The sequence below is a fragment of the Rhinoderma darwinii genome, chromosome 2 (genome assembly GCF_050947455.1).
Source record: "Rhinoderma darwinii isolate aRhiDar2 chromosome 2, aRhiDar2.hap1, whole genome shotgun sequence".
Classification (NCBI taxonomy): domain Eukaryota; kingdom Metazoa; phylum Chordata; class Amphibia; order Anura; family Rhinodermatidae; genus Rhinoderma; species Rhinoderma darwinii.
The window spans coordinates 214,307,591-214,330,289 of NC_134688.1; positions in this window are offsets into that span (position 1 = coordinate 214,307,591).

Genomic DNA, 22,699 nt, shown 5'->3' on the forward strand with positions numbered 1-22,699 from the left:
TATTAAAACAGACGTCAGAAGACCTACTATATATAGTTGCAATTGTTGAAAAAAAGACACAGGTCCATCAAGTTCAACCTTTCTCAATCAATCAATCAATCAATCAATCAATCAATCAATCAATTACAGGTCATTTATTGCTGGATTAGTTATAACCTTCAATAACATTTATTAGTAAATGACCATCAATGATCACCATTACTACCTCTTGGGGTAGGGCATTCCATAGTTTAACTACTCTAACTGTAAAGAACCGTTTTCTATATTTATGTCAGACCTTAGAGATCCTTTTCAACCCCTTCAAAGTTAACCCCCCAAAAAAAAAAATATGAATTCATTAAATTAATTAAAAAATATACTTATTGTGCAAAACTACTAAAATGTATAAAAAAAATTACACATATTTGGCATCGCTGCATTGATAACTACCTTTGTAATTAAGTGAAAATTAAATTTTGCACTGAATGGTGGATATTAAAAAATAAAGGCACTGCAGAATTACTGTTTTTTCCATTAACCCCCATAAGAAATATAAACGTTAATCAATAAGCTATATGTAACCCAAAATGACACAGTTGAAAAATATAATGTATCCCCCCAAAAACCAAGCTTTCACACGGCTACATTGACAGAAAAATTAAAAAAATTAAAAAAATTAAAAAAGATATGGATATCGAAATGCGGAAATGCAAAAACTATTTTTTCTTTTAATAAAAACTGCTTTTAATGTGCAAAAGTAGTGAAACTTTTCTTTCCCGACCCCTCTTTAAAATATTAATAAAAGTGAAGTCATAAGTTATATGTATAACAAAGTCATCCTACAAAAACAAGCCCTCATAAAGCTATGGCTTTCAGAATGTAGTGATAAAAGTCGCGGGTGTAGACGAGTGTCAGCTGTTTGAAACAGCTGTCACCCGCTGCATATTGTTTGGGCTCAGCTCCTGAACCAGCGCCATGTTGGGGTAGCGCACATTTGCTGTAACTGTACGCTGGATGTACGCTTGAGGAATGAAGATATGACTCTTTTCACTCGAAGATTTGACTCTTTTCAAACGAAGATATGACTCTTTTATGCTCATTTGCATACAGCGTAGGAACACTAAAAAACGGAATAATAAAGCTACAGAGCCGACTAAGAAGACAATTATAGGTTATATAGAAATGATTTTTCACCCACTACCACCAGGTATTGCTGGTTTAATAGGTGAAAAGCTGGTGACAGGTTCCCTTTAAGTTCTTACCCAACTAGCAAGTGTCACTTAATGTGCAGTCTAGTCTCACAGGACAATTCTATAATCTGGAACTTTCTAGGACATTTCAGACACAAAGTCTTGTATGATCACTATAGCAAAACCTGATGCTTGCATTTATTATAACCCTGTTGATTTTATTTGTACTGCAAATGATCATAAAGTACCAGAAATCTCCAAATCTTCTAAACGGTTATCTTGCAATTACGTGGTATATCACTGATTAGGCTTATTGATTCCATGTCATTTTTTAGTCTAAGTAAATACTATGGTGTGTGAAATGATATAGTAGGAAGGGAGGCTTTATTGTAAAAACGTAGCACTGTGACGGATAAAAAAAATAATAACAAAACACATCCTTTCCCCTTATAAAATGCTTTATTATGAAAAAAACTAATAAAAATTAAGAAAACTACACATAATAAGTATCACCACGTCTGTTGCGACCTGAACTATTATGTTATTTAACCTGAACGGTGAACGGCGTAATTTTTTTAAAATTAAAAACCAATGCCGGAATTGCTGTTTTCTGTCTTTTCTGCATTCCAAATCTCTCTATATATGTAAAAATGAATTTCTGTTGTCTGTTTTCTGTTCTGGACCAATCTGCACCAAATTTGGCACATAAGTAAATCACACGATTCTGAAGGTTCAGACCGGCTTTCAGCATCGTTCTCAAAATATTCACAAAAGCATATATGACACCACTGGCTTCCACATCAAGGACCTTCCTCCATATCACATGACCCATATTAGCCAATAAAAGCTTGCAGGTCCTTTATTCTTAGCCTCACTCACATACACCAGTTTTAGACCAGGTTTCCATAACAACCAAGCCATTTTTCTTTACTCCACATGTTACTCGATGTAAACAACTGTACCTATACTGGATTTGAGCATTCTCATGAATAGAAACCCTTTCATACCAGTCATGCCTCCATAATGGAACCCTGCACTTAGATGAAAGACTCTTGTAGAAAAGCGCATGGCTGCTGTTCGAGCTGCTGAAATCTCTCAACAGAACCAAGCCCGTGGATTTCAGCATTCTCATAAATTGAACCCATTTCAGACGAGTCATGCCTCCAAAATGGAACCCTGCACTTGGACTTTATTGGATACTAGAAAAAGAACCTGGCTCTGCCCGGGTATAACGTGTCGTTCTGTCTGTTTGTGTGTTCATTGGATTTGTTCCAAGGGTGCCCAGGAGGTCAATCCTTCCCCTCGTATTTTCTTGGTTTACGGAGAAATCACTAGTAGCCCTATATACCCTGGCAATTACACACTGTTTATTTCAATTTTAACTTCTTAAATACCTAACAGCTAAACTGGTAGGAAATGGAGTCATAAGACTGTGACAGAGCCTGTTGATTAACAACATTGGCAGTTTTATCACCAGTTAGCCATAGACTATGGTTGGATCATAATTGAAAACAGAATCATGCATGAAAGCCCACTCATTAGCACGCTGAACATCATGATGTGCTCTATCAGCTTGCTTTCTGGCCTGAGTTCAGGCAGGAGTCTCTGCGCTTCTGAGAGCCACCTGTCTGATCTGTTGCTGAGAGAGCCAAGGCTGAGTTTGCTGAGGAGTTTCAGCAGCTCGAGCAGCAGTATGATGCATTTGATCAGCTTGCAGCTGGGCAAGAGGAGTCTCTGCAGCTAGTAATGCAGCTTTCCTCCTGGCTATCAGTAATCATATTGGTTGCTATTGGTAACTGCTCCCCTCTACCTTCCCATCTAGGATTATCTCGTTAAGTACACCACCTTTTACTGCCAGATAAAAACATCTTTACTATAAAAGCGAATGTCTGTATTCACTTTTAGGGTATGTTCACACGGCCAAATTTCAGACGTATACGAGGCGTATTATGCCTCGTTTTACGTCTGAAAATACGGCTCCAATACGTCGGCAAACATCTGCCCATTCATTTGAATGGGTTTGCCGACGTACTGTGCAGACGACCTGTTATTTACGCGTCGTCGTTTGACAGCTGTCAAACGACGACGCGTAAAAATACAGCCTCGTCAAAAGAAGTGCAGGACACTTCTTTGGACGTTTTTGGAGCTGTTTTCTCATAGACTCCAATGAAAACAGCTCCAAAAACGGACGTAAAAAACGCAGCGAAAACGGCGGGAAAAATGCGAGTTGGTAAAAAAAAGTCTGAAAAGCAGGGTCTGTTTTCCCTTGAAAACAGCTCTGGATTTTCAGACGTTTTGGTTGACTACGTGTGAACATACCCTGATAGTATTGGATCATGATCATGTGATAATGGCTGATAACAGAGAACAACCAAAACGTTGGGACCTTTACGAAAACGTTCCTGACCACCTGATGTACCAAGGTGCCAAATTTGGGGTCAATAATGGAGAAATTTCTATTTTTTTCCATAACCCCCAAAAAAAGTTAATAAAAGTCAATCAATAAATTATATGTACCTCAAAATGGTGGCAAAAAAATACAACTTGTTCGTAAAAAAGTACTCACACGGCTATATCTGCAGAAAAATAAAAAAGTTATGGCTTTTAAAATTTGATGATCAAAAAACTGAATAAATTGCTCTGTCATAAACGTGATATGACTGTACAAGGATAATGCATCTAATCATGTCACACCAGACAAATAATGCACTGTAATGTCCCAGTGCTAGAATCACTCACAGGCTGATGATTCACAGAGATAATGTATCCAGTTATGTCACTGCGGATTAATAATGCAGAAACTGATGCCACAATACACGAAAAATGCACACAGTAATGTCAAAGGAAAGAGTAAATGTACACAAGTTAGGGCTTGTCCACACGTAACGGAATTGCTGCAGAAAATTTCTGCAACAATTTCATTAAAACTAGCAGATATTCCGTTGCAGAAATACCACACCATTTCCTGCGTTTTTAACTGCAGAAAATGGTGCGGGTTTAGCAATTCAGTCAACTTTCCGCAGCAGGAGTTGACATGCTGCGGTACGAGAAATACGCACCGCAGATTCATTTCTCCTCGGAAATGTTACGCAGCGTGTGGATGAGATTTGTTAATTTACTGTATTCTGCTGCGTATTTTCCATCCGCAATTCCGGGTGGAAAATACACAGCAATTCCGCTACGCGTGGACAAGCCCTAAGGGTATGTGCACACGACCAATTTTCAGGCGTAATGGAAACGTTTTTGCTCCTCGAATTACACCTGAAAAGACGACTCCAATACGACGACAAAGATCTGCCTATTGCTTGCAATGGGTCTTACGATTTTCTGTGCAGACGAGCTGTCATTTTACGCGTCGCTGTCAAAATACCAGCGCGTAAAATGACGGCTCGTCAAAAGAAGTGCAGGACACTACTTGGGACGTTTTTGGAGCGTTTTCTCATAGACTCCAATGAAAACAGCTTAAAAAACGGCCGTAAAAACGCTGCGAAAACGCAGCGAAAAACGCGAGTTGCTCAAAAAACATCTGAAAATCAGGAGCTGTTTTCCCTTCAAAACAGCTCCGTATTTTCAGACGTATTTTGTTAATCTTGTGAACATACCCTAACTGTTCAACTATAGAACACTTAGTGATGTCATCACAGTGGAATAATGCACAAAGTGATATCACAGTACAGGGATAATATCACATTACAGGGATAATGCACACTGTGAGATCACAGTACAGGCATTGTTGGCCTAAGGCCTCATGTACACGCCGTAGCAATGTGCACGGCTGTGATTTTCAGGGTCTGAAACCGGAGTGACACCCGCGAGCTGCACGCAAATCGCAGGCCATGCACATGGCCGCGTCCATTATTTCCTATGAGCCTGGACTGCAGAACACGGCCGTAATAAGACATTTCCGTTCTTTCTGTGGTCCAGGCTCCTGGGCCATGCACGGACCGTGGAAACAACGGTCGTGTGCATGGGCCCATAGGAATGAATGAAGCCACAATTCTCCCGTGGATTTTCGGGGGAATTTGCGGCAGCAAAAGCACGTTCGTGTGCATGGGGCCTTAGGTTAAATTGCACCCTCCGCTGTATTTTCTTTTGGTGCCCCTCAACAATTATATAAAAAAAATATAAGTCATGCAAATTAAGACTTTCGTTATTAATCAAATTAATATATAATCATAGTCTATATACTATAGTAAAGTCAGAGAGCTATATTTACCGCCGCACGATTCAAACGGTGGACACTGGACCCTTGTTCTCGTGTTCAGTGGGGCCCCCAAAGCGATCATACATTTATTGCTTATCTTGCAGATAGGTGATAAATCTTTTTCGTGGGCAAACCCCTTTAATTCATACCCCAGACCCCATCTTTTATTTTCCTCCTTGCTGTTTACTCTTTACCTCCAGACGCTGCCGCACTATGTCCAGATGCTATTCAGCATCAGGACATTGGGTTTGGAGCTGGGTGCGTAAGGAACTACTGTGGTGGTGCACGGAGGTGGAGAGGAGTGAAGAGCGCTAAGTGATGGCGGCCGTCATCTATTGAATTTGATTTACATCATTTCTGTGAATCAAATCCACAAATCCAATAAATAGTGGCCAGTGCTGGGTACTATTGGCAACGGTACTGCTATAGCTGCTACAGCGGTAGTGAGCAGGCATGATTGTGTCAGCAGCGGACTCCCAGCCCTCTGAGAACTGGCCCATCTTGTATTTGCCATGACCTTACACAGTACACACTGACACAACACACACACTACATATACTATATATTCACACACATACCACACACACACCCCACACATACTTTACACACACAACCCATACACACCACACACTATACTATATACCACGCACGCTATGTGCACTATATATATATATACACACACACACTGAATGCACAATACAGACACATACACCACACTAAATATACACTACCCACACACACATACAACACACAATATATACACTAAACACACTATATACACTGTACACACACTACATACATTGCATCGACTACATTTATCCTATACATACTACATACACACACCACTACACAACACATCACTTTTGGCAGCGGTACTGCTATGGTTGATACAGCTGTAGTGAGCAGGCATGATTATATAAGCAGCGGACACCCACTGAGCACTGGCCCATCTTTCATTTGTTAGTACTGTACACAATACATACTGTCACAACACACACACTACATACACTATTTAGACACACACACTACAAACATAGCATAGACTACACTTACACTATAGAAACAAGTAAAAATAGGGAGGATTTCTCCAGCTCACCTTGTGAAAGTTGCGTGTTTTGTAATTGGTAATCCTGGCGCTCGGATCCTCGTGGTGGCACACGGAAAACTTGCTATTTTTAGGAAAGGGTGGTTGGATCCAGCGCTTACACTATACACACTAAACACCACACTATATATAATATTTATTGATGAATTGACCATCTAAATAATACTGATGTACATATATGAATTACTGATGTACAGGGGCGTAACTAGGAAAGACTGGGCCCCATAGCAAACTTTTGACTGGGGCCTCCCCTCTGCTGGGTATCACACAACCCCCCCTTGTAGATAGTGCCTCCTTATAGATTCCACCACATAGCGCCCCCCTATAGATAGCACCATATACAGCCCCCTGTAGATAACGCCTTACAGCCTTACATCCCTCCTTCCCAACTAAATCTGTAAAGACTCATGGTTTCTTACACAATACCTCACCTTGGGTGGAGACTACAGCACAGCATAACCGGTGCCATATTTACCATTCTGGAAGGATCTGGAACCATCTATACAGAAAATCCTCAAAATTTAGGTTACGTTCTTACACATTTAATCTGGATTACTCATTGGGGTCTCATACACATTTTGCAGACCTCCTAGAACCAAATTCATTAATTCAAAACAAAACAAAATAAAATTGTACTTGATCAGTCCCCTCACTACTGCCCCCTTTTTGGACTCTGCAAAAGTAATGTAGCAGGGTTCAACACTACATATCTCAACATAGTAAGGGCGAGCACTCTATAATAATAATAATAATAACATATTACGCAGCACTTTACAATTTAGAGGGAACATGAAACAAACAATATCAGGCATTACATAGTGACAAAGTTAATTTACAATTCAAACCTGAGGAGTGAGGACCCTGCTCGCAAGAGCTTACAATCTATGAGGAAATAAGGGAGACACAAAGTGTAACAGTGTTTGTTCAGTACAATAGTCCAGCCATTTTTATACACATGGGTGGTACACATAAAGCTGCATGAGCCGGTCACCATGCAGTATCCGTGTATGACGGACATGAAGAGGAGTGTGAGGGAATCTTATTCTGATGATTAATCTAAAAGGAGGGCCATGGAAAGGAGTCAGATTAGGGAATGTTATAGGCCTGTCTAAACAGATGTGTTTTCAGGGCACGTTTAAAACTGTGGATATTGGGAATTAATCTGATTGTCTGGGGTAGCACATTCCAGAGGACTCTATCTGGGGGGCACTAATTTGGCCCCCTTTTAGTACACAATAGCCTGGAACAAAAATTACTTTCTCCTGACAAAAATTACATTTTATCTTTTAGATACCTTGCAACCATTTACTTTTAACCCCTTCCCGACATTTGTCGTAAGTATACGACATGGAAAGCCAGTGTTTCCCGCAAAATGTCGTATACTTACGCCAAATGTTTGGCACCGGCTAAGAAGCTGGGTCGGTGCCATCATCCCCGGACATCCTGATGTAACAGCGGGGACCAAAGTTAACTTCGATCCCCAACATTAACCCCTTAAATGCAGCCGTCAAAAGCGATGGCTACATTTAATGTGTTTGCAGCTCATCGACACCCCAGCAATGAAATCACCGGGGTGTCAGTGGCTTCAAAGGCAACTGGAGGCCTAATACTGGCCTCCCGGTGTGCCGAGCATGGAAAACTTCCAGCCCCCGCCCGGAGGCGGGGCCTGAAAGGCTTCCGTAGACGCCGGCAAGATGGCGCCGGCTCAGGAGATGAGCCGGCGTCATCAGCGGTGGATATCAGCTGTATGTTACAGCTGACATCCACTTGTAATGGCACGAACCGGAGCTAGCTCCAATCCCTGCCATTAACCCCTCAGATGCAGCGATTGGATCCGATCGCTGAATCTTTGTGGTTGCTAGCAGATCGGCAGCTGTGCCCTGCAATCGCATGACTTCCAACTGCTATTTTGACATCAGGAGACCTAACAATGGCCTCCTGTCTGCCATTACGGAAACCGATTAGGCCCCGCTCGGAGGCGAAGCTTAATCGGCTTGCTGTCAGTGAATGACTGACAGATCTAATACATTGCACTACATAGGTAGTGCAATGTATTAGAAAAAAAATCTGACAGTTGGACCTTCAAGTCCCCTAGTGGGACTAAAGTAAAGTGTAAGAAAAAGTGAAAAAAGTAAAATACCATTTTTAAGTAATAAAATAAAACACAATCGCCCTTTTTCACTTATCAAGTCCTTTATTATTGAAAAAAATAAATAAACCATACATATTTGGTATCGCCGCGACCATAACGGCATAAATTATAAAAATATTATGTTATTTATTCCACGCGGTGAACGGCGTAAAAAAAAACTTAAAAAATAATGGCAGAATTTCAGTTTTTTGGTCACTTTGACCTACAAAAATTGAAATAAAAAGTGATCAAAAAGTCGCATGTATGCAAAAATGGTGCCTATAAAAACTATAGCTCGTCTCGCAGAAAACAAGCCCTCATACAGCTCCGTCAACGAAAAAATTCAAAAGTTATGGTTCTCACAACATGGTGACAGAAAAAATACATTATTTTTACAAAAGTAATTTTAAACATAAAAAAGTGCTATATATTAGGTATCGCCGGAACCTTATTGACCCGCAGAATAAAGTTAACATGTAATTTATAACGCATGGTGAACGCTGTATAAAAAAACCCTAAAAAAACTATGGCAGAATTGCTGTTTTTTGGTCACCTTGCCTCTCAAAAAATAGGATAAAAAGTGATCAAAACGTTGCATGTATCCCAAAATGGTACCAATAATAACTACAGCTTGTCCCGCAACAAACCAGCCCTCATACCACTACGTCTATGAAAAAATAAAATTAGTTAAGGCTCCAATAAGTCTGGAATTAAAAACATGCAGTTGTGCAGATCAGAGGGGAACATTTAGGCTGGATTCACATGAGCATATTACGTCCGTAATGGACGGAACGTATTTCGGCCGCAAGTCCCAAACCGAACACACTGCAGGGAACCGGGCTCCTAGCATCATAGTTATGTACGATGCTATGAGTCCCTGCCTCTCCGTGGAACTACTGTCCCGTACTGAAAACATGATAACAGTACGGGACAGTTGTCCGGCAGCGAGGCAGGGACTCCTAGCATCGTACATAACTATGATGCTAGGAGCCTGGCTCCCTGCAGTGTGTTCGGTCCGGGACTTGCGGCCGAAATACGTTCCGTCCATTACGGACGTAATGTGCTCGTGTGAATCCAGCCTTAGTCTGTTTCAAGAGGCGATTTATCAAGGCCCTAAAATTGGGGAACCAGGAAGGGGGGGGTCCAAACATATCTGCTAGAAGCGAGGGCGCCCATATTATACCAGGACAACACTTCCTAGCAAAATTCCCCAAACTGCAAAGGTGCTGAGTGTAGACCAAAAGGGGGATAAGTAAAGACACCGTTTATCAGTGCGACACTGGCCTGTGCAGAAAGGATTGCTTCACAGAGTAACACACATCTATGGATTATTTTATTGTTTACCCCATTATTATACCACCTGACTATGCCCCTGATATACTCTGCCAAGCTTACATGTGCCCCCACATTATAAACGGAAACACCAGTAATACTCAAACAAACCTACTACCAAGCAAAATCTACGCTTCAAAAGCAAAATGGTGCTCCCACCCTTCTGAGCCCTACAGTGTGCCCAAACAGCAGTTTACGTCCACATATATGGCACCGCCATACCCGGGAGAACTCTTTTAACAATTTTTGGGGTGTGTGTCTACAGTGGCATAACATAATTGCCACTGAATTGGCAATTCTGAAAAAAAATAATTATTTTTACCTTGCACTATACGCAGCGCATTTATTTATGGAAAAGACCTGTGGGGTGAAAATGCGGGGTTTGTCGGGTTTCTTTTATTATTTCCCATCTGAGTCTCTGCAATTGTGAACCAATTCTGTGTAAATCGCCAAATTAGGACTTTCGCATGGTACTCTCTCACTCCTGAGCCCTGTCAAATGTCCAGGCAAAAGATTAGGGCCCCATGTAGGGTGATTCTAAAACCACGAAACACAGCATAATAATTAGAGAGCTGTTTTGTTATGGTGGCACAAGCTGGACACCACATATTGGCATATCTATGAAAGAATCCCATTTTTACTCTGCAATATTGAGTGCACACTAATTTATGCAAAACACGTGCATGGTTAACATGCTCATTACACCCCTAGGTGAATACCTTGAGGGGTGTAGTTTCCAAAACGGGGGTCACTTTTGGGGGGTTTCTAGTGTTTTTGTCCCACAGGGGTTTTGCAAATGCGACATAGCGACCAGAAACCAATCCAGCAAAATCTGTACTCCGAAAGCTATATTGCGCTCCTTTCCTTCTGAGCTCTGCCGTGTGCCCAAAAATGAGTTTATAACCACATATGGGGTATTGCCGTACTCGGGAGAAATTGATTAACAAATGTTGGGGTTCTTTTTCTGCTTTATTTTTTGAGAAAATGAAACATTTTGCGCTAAAGCTGCATCTTATTGGAAAAAAAATAATTATTTTTATTTTCACTGCCCAATTCAAACAAAATCTATGAAACAGCTGTGGGGTCAAAATGCTCACTTACACCCCTATATTAATTCCTTAAGGGGTGTAGTATCACAAATGGAGTCACTTTGGGTAGTTTCCACTGTACTGGTACCATAGGGGTTTTGCAAAAGCGACATGTGTCAAGAAACCAATCCAGCAAATTCTGTGCTCCAAAATCCAAATGCCACTCCTTCTATTCTGAGCCCTGCCATGTGCCCAAACTGCAGTTTATGACCACATATGGGGTATTGCCGTACTCGGGAGAAGTTGCTTTACAAATTTTGTGTTTCTTTTTTTCCTTTATTTGTTGAGAAAACGAAAAATTTTGATTTAAAGCTACATGTTATTGAAGAAAAAGGATTGTTTTTATTTTCACTACCCAATTCTAATAAATTCTATGAAACACCTGTGAGGTCAAAATGATCACTACACCCGTAGATGAATTCTTCAAGGGGTGCAGTTTCCAAAATGGGGTCACTTTTTTGGCGTCTTTATTGTTCTGTCCCCTCAGGGGCTCTGCAAATGCGACCTGGCCTCCGCAAACCATTCCTGCTAAATTTGAGCTCCAAAAGCCAAATGGTGCTCTTTCCCTTCTAAGCTCTGCCGTGTGTGCAAACAGCCGCTTATTACCACATATGGGGTACTATTTTACTCTGGATAAATTGCTTTACAAATTTTGTGGTGCTTTTTCTCCTTTAGTCCTTGTGGAAATGAGAAAAAATTAGCTAAACCTACATTTTCTTTGAAAGAATGCAGATTTTCATTTTCACGGCCTACTTCCAATAATTCCTGCAAAAAAAACCTGCGGTGTCAAAATGCTCACTATACCCCTAGATAATTTCCTCAAGGGGTGCAGTTTCCAAAATGGGGCCACTTGTGGGGGGTTTCCACTGTTTTGGTCCCTCAGGGGCCTTGCAAATAGGACATGGCCTCCGAAAACATTCCTGCTAAATTTGAGCTTCAAAAGCCAAATAGCGCTCTTTCCCTTCCAAGCCCTGCCGTGTGTCCAAACAGCCGTTTATGACCACATGTGGGGTCCTGTTTTACTCGAGAGAAATTGCTCTACAAATGTTGGGGTGCTTTTTCTCCTTTAGTCCTTTTGGAAATTAAAAAAATTTTGCTAAACCTACATTTTATTTGAAAGAATGTAGATTTTCATTTTCATGGCCTACTTCCAAAAAATTTCTGCAAAAAAACTGTCTTGTCAAAATACTTACTATACCCCTAAATAAATTCCTCGAGGGGTGTAGTTTCCCAAATGGGGTCACTTTTGCGGGCTTTCTACTGTTTTGGTATCACAAGAGCTCTTCAAAGCGGACATGGAGCCTAAAATACATTTTAATAAAAAGGAGAACCCAAAATCCTCTAGGCGCTCCTTTACTTCTGAGGTCGGTGCTTCAGTCCATAAGCAAACTAGAGCCACATGTGGGATATTTCCTAAAACTGCAGAACCTGGGTAATAAATATTGAGTTGCGTTTCTTTGGTAAAACTTTGTGTTACAAATTTTTTTTATTAAAAATGAATTTCTACAAAAACTTTGGTTTAATTCCTGTGAAACGTCTAAAGGGTTAAAGAGGCTCTGTCACCACATTATAGGTGCCCTATCTCCTACATAAGGAGATCGGCGCTATAATGTAGGTGACAGCAGTGCTTTTTATTTAGAAAAACGATCATTTTTCACCACGTTATTAGCGATTTTAGCTTTATGCTAATGAGTTTGTCAATGGACAAGTGGGCGTGTTTTACTATTGACCATAAATAAAAAGCACTGCTGTCACCTACATTATAGCGCCCATCTCCTTATGTAGGACATAGGGCACTTATAATGTGGTGACAGAGCCTCTTTAAGAAACTTTCTAAAGACTTTTAGAGACTTTTTGGAGGTTTCTAATATATAAGGCCCTAAAAGTCACTTCACAACTGAACTGGCCCCTGTAAAAATAGCCTTTTGAAATTTTCTTGAAAATGTGAGAAATTGCTGCTAAAGTGCTAAGCCTTGTAACGTCATAGAAAAATAAAAGGATGTTCAAAAAACGATGTCAATCTATTGTAGACATATAGGGGATGTTAATTGATGACTAGTTTGTGTGTTATAACTGCCTGTCTTACAAGCAGATACATTTAAATTTAGAAAAATGCAAATTTTTGCAATTTTTCGCTAAATTTTGGTGTTTTTCACATTTAAATACTGTATGTATTGAGCAAATTTTGCCAATAACATAAAGTCCAATGTGTCATGAGAAAACAATCTCAGAATCGCTTGGATAGGTTAAAGCATTCCGAAATTATTACAACATAAAGTGAAACATGTCAGATTTGAAAAATGAGGCTCTGTCAGGAAGGTCAAAAGTGGCTAAAGAGGGAAGGGTTTAAAACATCTCACATTTTCAAAAATAACATTTAGGCAGTACTATAGCACTTCCCTGCATGTGTGAAAACAAAAAGAACAATTATAACTCTTTATCCAATAAAATAGAATATAATATATCTGCTAATATTAATTGCGACAAACCAGTAAACTATATGTGGGAGTGGGAACAGTAGGGGTTCATACATCTTCAAGACCCCGTGTCTCACAATATCTTTATTTTAATTCATTTAAATTAAGTTCAAAACATTTCAACATTAAATCTTATCACATCATAACACATGAAGATGTAACGTAACTTTTATCTTTTATGCTGACAAATTCTGACATAATATTTTACAGCCTTTTTACTTACGGACAACAGAGCATGTGCAAAGATATGAAACATTCCTAATCACTGAAACCAGTGACCAGCCTTCTCCTGTCTCCTCACACACATAACCACCACCCCCCCCCCCCCCTCCCCTTTCTCTTCAGACCAATGCTTCTCTGGAATGACTCCAATTTAACCCTATGCACAAAACACTAAACATTTTACACAGTACTGCTATTAAAAATGAGAACATACAATATAGATCTAAAATCAGTGAAATATTGTGGTCACTTGTCTCATCAGTACAATCCATGCAATACCCGTTCAATGTATAATCTGGTATCCGTCTGCTTTTAGACTTCACACATGTTATATCACGGAGCCCCCCTCCCCATCACAATCTATATTAGTCATCATCATCATCAATTCCTTATACGCAGCACTCCGGATTCATTTTCTGTCTATTCACAAACAGCCATTTATTGACATCCACACAACCTACATTTTTGAACATAACTCATTTGATCACATCTCATCCAACCCACTCAGCCATTCACTCTGTGGGTTGCAGTCTGGGGATTTGCTACGTATGTTGGTGGTGATGATTTCTTTAAGGGCCTTGGGTGTGCGCTAATACCAATGTACTTCACTGTAATTTGTGTAACATTTCCTATCGCATTGGGTAATGGTATATGCACATTTATCACACTTCTCACATGCACTTTCATATATATTAATTTGACTACTACAATCCTGACAAATAACCTGATTATTACAGGATCTCTTTTTAGTTGTTATAGCGTCTTTCTTCACATGTTTGTCACAATAATCTTTGGCTGTACATCACACTACGGGGCTTCCCCTGTTGCTCTGCTCTCCGAGTTCTCCATTATCAGGACTTAAAGGGGTTGTCCCAAGTTGATAAATGGAGCTATAAAGCTCCCCCATGTAAAAATAAGAAGAATTCTAATTACCTGTCCGTCGTCCAGCGATGTCGTTTTCTTGATATCCTTGATTGAAGTTGCGGTCGGTCCCTCTTTGTATCCTGCTCGTTGCCTAGGTTCCCGGCCACCGCTATTTACCTTTAGCGGTGGCCGCGCATGCGTAATGACATCCTCTGCGTCCTGAGCAGAGGATGTCATTTGATCGTGAACGCGCATCTCGGCGCATGCGCAGTAGGATGCAGTGGAAGGGACCCGTCGCGAGAAGTCCGCGCTCCACTAAAGGTAAGTGTGTGTGTGTGTGTCTGTGTTTGTGTATATATGGGTGTGTTTGTGTATATGTATGTGTGTGTTTATGTGTGAGTGTATATATGGGTGTATTTGTGTGTATGTGTATATGTTTGTGTATATTTTTGTGTTTGTGCATATGTGTGTGTGTGTGTTTGTGTGTGTGTGTGTGTGTGTGTGTGTGTGTATATGGGTGTGTTTGTGTATATGTTTGTGTGTATATGTTTGTGTGTGTGTGTGTGTGTGTGTTTTTGTATATGTGTGGGTTTGTGTATATGTTTGTGTATATATGGGTGTGTTTGTGTACATATGTTTGTGTGTATATGTGTATATGTTTGTGTGTATATGTGTGTGTGTTTTTTTAGTGTGTTTATGTGTGTGTGTTTGTGTATATATGGGTGGGTTTGTGTATATGTGTGTGTTTGTGTATATGTTTGTGTATGTGTGTTTGTGCATATATGGGTTTGTTTGTGTACATGTGTTTGTGTATATATTTGTGTGTATATGTGTGTGTTTGTGTATATGTTTGTGTGTGTGTTTGTGTGTTTATGTGTGTGTGTTTGTGTATATATGGGTGTGTGTGCATATGTGTATATGTTTGTGTGTATGTTTTTGTGTGTGTGTGTGTGTGTGTGTGTGTGTGTGTATGTGTGTGTTTGTGCATATATGGGTGTGTTTGTGCATGTGTATATGTTTGTATATGTGTGTGTTTGTGTATATGTGTGTGTTTGTGTAAATGTGGGTGTGTTTGTGTATATGTTTGTGTGTATATGTTTGTTTGTTTGTGTATATATGGGTGTTTGTGTACATGTGTTTGTGTATATGTTTGTGTGTATATGTGTGTGTTTGTGTGTATATGTGTGTGTGTGTGTGTGTGTGTGTGTGTGTGTGTGTGTGTGTGTATATGGGTGTGTTTGTGCATGTGTATATGTTTGTGTGTTTTTGTATATGTGTGTGTGTTTGTGTATATGTGTGTTTGTGTATATGTTTGTGTGTATGTGTGTGTTTTTGTATATGTGTGGGTTTGTGTATGTTTTTGTGTATATATTGGTGTGGTTGTGTACATATGTTTGTGTGTATATGTGTATATGTTTGTGTGTATATGTTTGTGTGTTTTTGTATATGTGTGTGTGTGTGTATATATGTGTGTGTTTGTGTATATATGGGTGTGTTTGTGCATGTGTATATGTTTGTGTGTATATGTTTGTGTGTTTTTGTATATGTGTGTGTTTGTGTGTATATGTGTGTGTGTTTGTGTATATGTGGGTGTGTTTGTGTATATGTTTGTGTGTATATGTTTGTGTGTTTGTGTATATATGGGTGTTTGTGTACATGTGTTTGTGTATATGTTTGTGTGTATATGTGTGTGTTTGTGTGTATATGTGTGTGTGTGTGTGTGTGTGTGTGTGTGTGTGTGTGTATATATGGGTGTGTTTGTGTATATGCTTGTGTGTATATGTGTGTGTGTGTGTGTGTGTGTGTGTGTGTGTGTGTGTGTGTTTTTGTATATGTGTGGGTTTGTGTATGTGTTTGTGTATATATGGATGTGTTTGTGTACATGTGTTTGTGTATAGATTTGTGTGTATATGTGTGTTTTTTGGAGTTTATGTGTGTGTGTTTGTGTATATATGGGTGTGTTTGTGCATGTGTATATGTTTGTATATGTGTGTGTTTGTGTATATGTGTGTGTTTGTGTATATATGGGTGTGTTTGTGTATATGTGTGTGTGTTTGTGTATATGTGGGTGTGTTTGTGTATATGTTTGTGTGTATATGTTTGTGTATGTGTTTGTGTGTTTGTGTATATATGGGTGTTTGTGTACATGTGTTTGTGTATATGTTTGTGTGTATATGTGTGTGTTTGTGTTTATGTTTGTGTGTATGTGTTTATGTGTGTGTTTGTGTAATATATGGGTGTGTGTTTATATGTGTTTGTGTTTAGGTTTGTGTGTGGTTGTTTGTGTATGTGTAGATGAGTATAAGTATCAGTATTGTTCACATTGATAACTTTTTTTTATGTTGTTGCAGATTTTGATGTACCAATTGGACTACATCTTCAATTCGTTGGACTACTGCGTAGATCTACGTTTTTTGAAAATTTTTATAAAATGGTTAACGAGGGTTTTGTTGGGGATTTCTTATTTCAATAAAAAAAATTGTCTTTGTGTTTTTTTTTTCAAACTTTATTAGTGCCTAGATAATGGTAGTTGGCTGATTGACAGCGTCCATTATTAAGGCGGTACTTAGTGTTAGCCGGTGCAGAGGCTAGCACTAACCACCCATTATTACCCCGGTACCCACCACCACCAGGGGTGCCGGGAAGAGCTTGGTACGATCCAGTACCCGACCATCTGTTGTGATGGTCGGATACTGGGGCGGCCGTAGGCTGGTATTATGAGGCTGGGAAGGGCCAAAAACAGTGGACCTTCCCACCCTTGTAATGCTAGGCTGCTGCTGCTTTGTTGTATCTGGCTGGTTATAAAAATGTGGGGGACCCCCACGTCGTTTTTTTTTAAATTTAACAATAGACGTTGGGTCCCCCACATTTTTAATAACCAGCCATATACAAGGCCGCAGCAGCCTGGCATTACACGGGTGGGAGGGGCCACTGGTTTAATACATTCCCAGGCTAATAACACTGTGTAGTTTGTGGCTGGTTATGATAAATTGGGTGGAACCCTATGTCTTTTTAATAAAAATAATAAATAAATGATAAAAAAAAATGACAAGGGGTCCCCCCCATTTTTATAACCAGCCAGATACAACACAGCAGCAGCAGCCTAGCATTACAAGGGTGGGAAGGTCCACTGGTTTTGGCCCTTCCCAGCCTCATAATACCAGCCTGCGGCCGCCCCAGAGCCCGACCATCACAACAGATGGTCGGGTACTGGATCGTACCCAGCTCTTCCCAGCACCCCTGGTGGTGGTGGGTACCGGGGTAATAATGGTGTTTAGTGTTAGCCTCTGTACCGGCTAACACTAAGCCTCCCCTTAGTAATGGACCTTGTCACTCAGACAGCGGCCATTACTAAAGTGATAGTAATAAAACTTGAAAATAAAACACAAAGATATAGATAAAATATTTTATTGAAATAAAGCACCCCCAACACAACCCTCATTAACCATTTTATTGATGAAAAAAAAAGCGTCATCTAAGTAGTCCTCGAAACCGACGTAGTCCAAACACCAAACCTGTAAAAAATCAAAAATATAAAACAAAATATGAAATAAAACATGTCGTAGGCTTAGTTTCACTTTCATGTGTGATACTGACTGATATACCATGTATAGAAGCCTGCGGCAAAGTTGGCTTAGATACAGGGCGCCAGCAGACAGTATCATACATGGCCATACAGACATTTATACAAACAAACATACATACATGCAAACATACATGCACATATACACATACAAACATGACAACATACATACAAGCAAACATACATACAAGCAAACATACATACAAGCAAACATACATACAAGCAAACATACATACAAGGAAACATACATACAAGCAAACATACATACAAGCAAACATACATACAAGCAAACATACATACGTGCAAACATACATGCAAACATACATACATGCAAACAAACATACATACAAGCAAACATACATACATGCAAACATACATACAAGCATACATACATACATGCATACATACATGCAAACATACATACATGCAAACATACATACATGCAAACATACATACAAGCAAACATACATACAAGCAAACATACATACATGAAAACATACATACATACATACATACATGCAAACATACATACATGCAAACATACATAAATGCAAACATACATGCATACATACATGCAAACATACATACATGAAAACATACATACATGCACATATACACATATAAACATGACAACATACATACAAGCAAACATACATACAAGCAAACATACATACAAGCAAACATACATACAAGGAAACATACATACAAGCAAACATACATACAAGCAAACATACATACAAGCAAACATACATACAAGCAAACATACATATAAGCAAACATACATGCAAACATACATGCAAACATACATACATGCAAACAAGCAAACATACATACATACATGCAAACATACATACATGCAAACATACATACAAGCATACATACATACATGCATGCATGCATACATACATGCAAACATACATACATGCAAACATACATACAAGCAAACATACATACATGAAAACATACATACAAACATGCATGCATGAAAACATACATACATGCAAACATACATGCACATATACACATGCATGCACATATACACATACAAACATGACAACATACATACAAGAAAACATACATACAAGCAAACATACATACATGCAAACATACATACATGCAAACATACATGCATGCAAACATACATGCATGCAAACATACATGCAAGCATACATACATGAAAACATACATACATGCAAACATACATACATGCAAACATACATGCACATATACACATACATGCACATATACACATACAAACATGACAACATACATACAAGCAAACATACATACATACATACAAGCAAACATACATACATACATACATACATACAAGCAAACATACATACATACATGCAAACATACATGCAAACAAACATATATACATGCAAACATACATACATGCAAACATATATACATGCAAACATACATACATGCAAACATATATACATGCAAACATACATACATGCAAATATACATACTTGCATTCAACCATACATACAAACATGTACATATATACATATATGCAAACATACACACATGAAAACTTACATACATGCAAACATACATGCACATATACACATACAAACATGACAACATACATACATGAAAACATACATACAAAAATACATACATGCAAACATACCTACATGAAAACATACATACATGAAAACACATACATGAAAACATACACACATACAAACATGACAACATACATACAAGAAAACATACATACATGCAAACATACATGCAAACATACATACATGAAAACATACATACATGCAAACATACATGCACATTAACACATACAAACATGAAAACATACATACAAGCAAACATACATACATACATACATGCAAACATACATACATGCAAACATACATACATACATACATACATACATGCACATATACACATACAAACATGACAACATACATACAAGAAAACATACATACATACATACATACATGCAAACATACATGCACATATACACAAACATGACAACATACATACAAAAATAAACTCACCTAAGAAGTTCCCACGAAGAGCTGAACGGTCCCGTCACTTTTCTTCTCCCATTCACAATAACATAGCGGTGGGCGCAGATGACGTAATCACGTGTGCCTGATATGATTACGTCATCTGCGCCACAACGCATTGTTACTATGAATGCGAGCGGCGCCAAGAAGAAGGAAGATGGCAAGTGATGGGACCTTTCAGAGCTCCGTAGGAACGTCTTAGGTGAGTTTATTTTTTTTATATATTTTTTGTTGTTCACCGGGTGCTGATGCAGCACCGTTGCGGCGGCTAAAAACATTACATGTAGTGACAGGGTTGGGGGTGTGGAGAAGTTGTTTTTCCGAAACGGGGTGAGTGTAGTGTAGTGTAGTGTAGTGTAGTGTAGTGTAGTTGACATTCACGGCAAGTTCGTCTCAATCGGGCTTACCATGCCCGCTTGAGACGAACATTCTCCCGATGTTGCTAGAACTACAGTATCTAGCAACATCGGGAGCGCGCACTTCAGAGCGGAGCGGCTTGATTGACATCAAGCCGCTCACGCCCCTTTTTAGAAAAGATAACCAGCACTTGCTGAGTTATCAAGTGTAAAAAAAAGGCACTTAGGAAATGAATTTTTTACATTTTTTAACAGCAAATGTTTTAAAATTCATTTCCTGCTTAGAATGTTTAAAAAAAACATTTGAGTCAACTTGGGACAACCCCTTTAACCGCAGAAGTCCTAATGATACTACTGGATTTATCACCCCTGAATATCCAACTTTTCTTTCCAAGACTCTCTGCTATAAACGCGCAGTCTGTCTATCTGCAACTCTCTGATATACTCGTGCAGTCTGTCGATGTTCGCGACTCTCTTCAATACTCGCGCAGTCTGTCTATCCGCGACTCAATGCTATAAACGCGCAGTCTGTTGATGTTCGCAACTCTGTCTATTCGGACAGTTGCCAAGTCAGGCGTCCCTGATACTCAGCTCTCTCAAAACAACCAGTCAACAAGATAACATTCCCTTTTGATCCTTAACCGTTTCTACACAACAGCCAAATAATTAATGACATTTCCAACAGACCTATATCAATACACAAATCTAAACAGCTCAGCTCATTGCAGGTTCACTGACACTTTAAAGTTCCTCTTTTCCTCTCTTTTTTTTTCCCTATGTCATTACATTCTACAGGAGGCGGTCACGCACTCACTCCTCACAGCTTCTGTTATCAATGCCGGCAAAAATGCTCTCATACCATGAACCTCATGATTCACAAATCTGTACAACAACTCAAGATAAAGTACGTATCTGCAATCATTCATCACACTAAAAGCTTTCAACATACCTGCTGGATAAATACTGCGTTCAGGAGACGTGACGTCATGACAGCTGATCCCGGCCTCGGCAATGAATGAGTGAACAATGTTTGTAAGAAAAAGGTTCTTACGTACCGGACGGTTTTTGATATTCACTGATACAAATGCCATCAGGCCTCCAGCGACAGCTTTTCAGACGAGCAATCTCCCGCGTTTACGGCACCAAAAACTGTTAACGCAATCATGGGCCAACATATATTCGACTGAAATTTGTAATGGGTATGTCAACTGGTACCCGCCCTCCAGTGATTTATCCAGTTTCCACATAATAGGTGATCGATATATATATATATATATCTCTCTGAAAGGAAAGATGACACAAGAGACCATGCTTGTATGCTCAAAATCCTTCTCTGGCGTTTATTTAACAAACCATCACAATAATATCTTTCAAAGTAGGAGCAGCTTGATTCCAGCCAATCATTTACAATGCTTACAATATAATGTGAATTTGGATTTCATTTAGCCAATAGCATATAATGACATTATGTTTTGTCCTGAACCAATCATAGGTTTAGAAGATGTCTGAAGTGTCAAACTATGAATTCCCAAAATATACCTTGTCATAGATGCTAGGAGTCAGACTACCCCCTCCCTTGTATTAAACAAACCTCTTCCCCAAGGCTAGGAGACAGGCTGGCCCCTCCCTTATGGTAAACATAGTCATTTTTCCAGACTCAAGGACAATTAGCTCCTTATCACACAAACATAATGAAAACATTCAACCCGAGAACACATAACATAGAATTGTTTCAGACAATGCTCACATATATTAGCTTTTTTAAAGCAATCAAAACTTATTAATCTTAAAATGGCTCCCTCAGGCCACAAGATAGATTCCAACATTCAAAATGGCCGCCACCATACCAGATGTCGTCTATGCAAGATGGAGTCATTTAAACATTTCATTTTACTCACTTTCACACACACTATATAGACTTACATTATTCACAGTGTACACCATACACACACTATATTGACTTACACTATACACATACACTATATAGTACATACACTTTATAGACTTACACTATGTTCACTATATACACACCACACACACTTACCAGAGCGTCTTCCTCTGTGTTGCTTGGGTACAGCCTACAACACCTTGATCATGCGACTGTGATGTTACTACAGGTCCTACACCTTCTA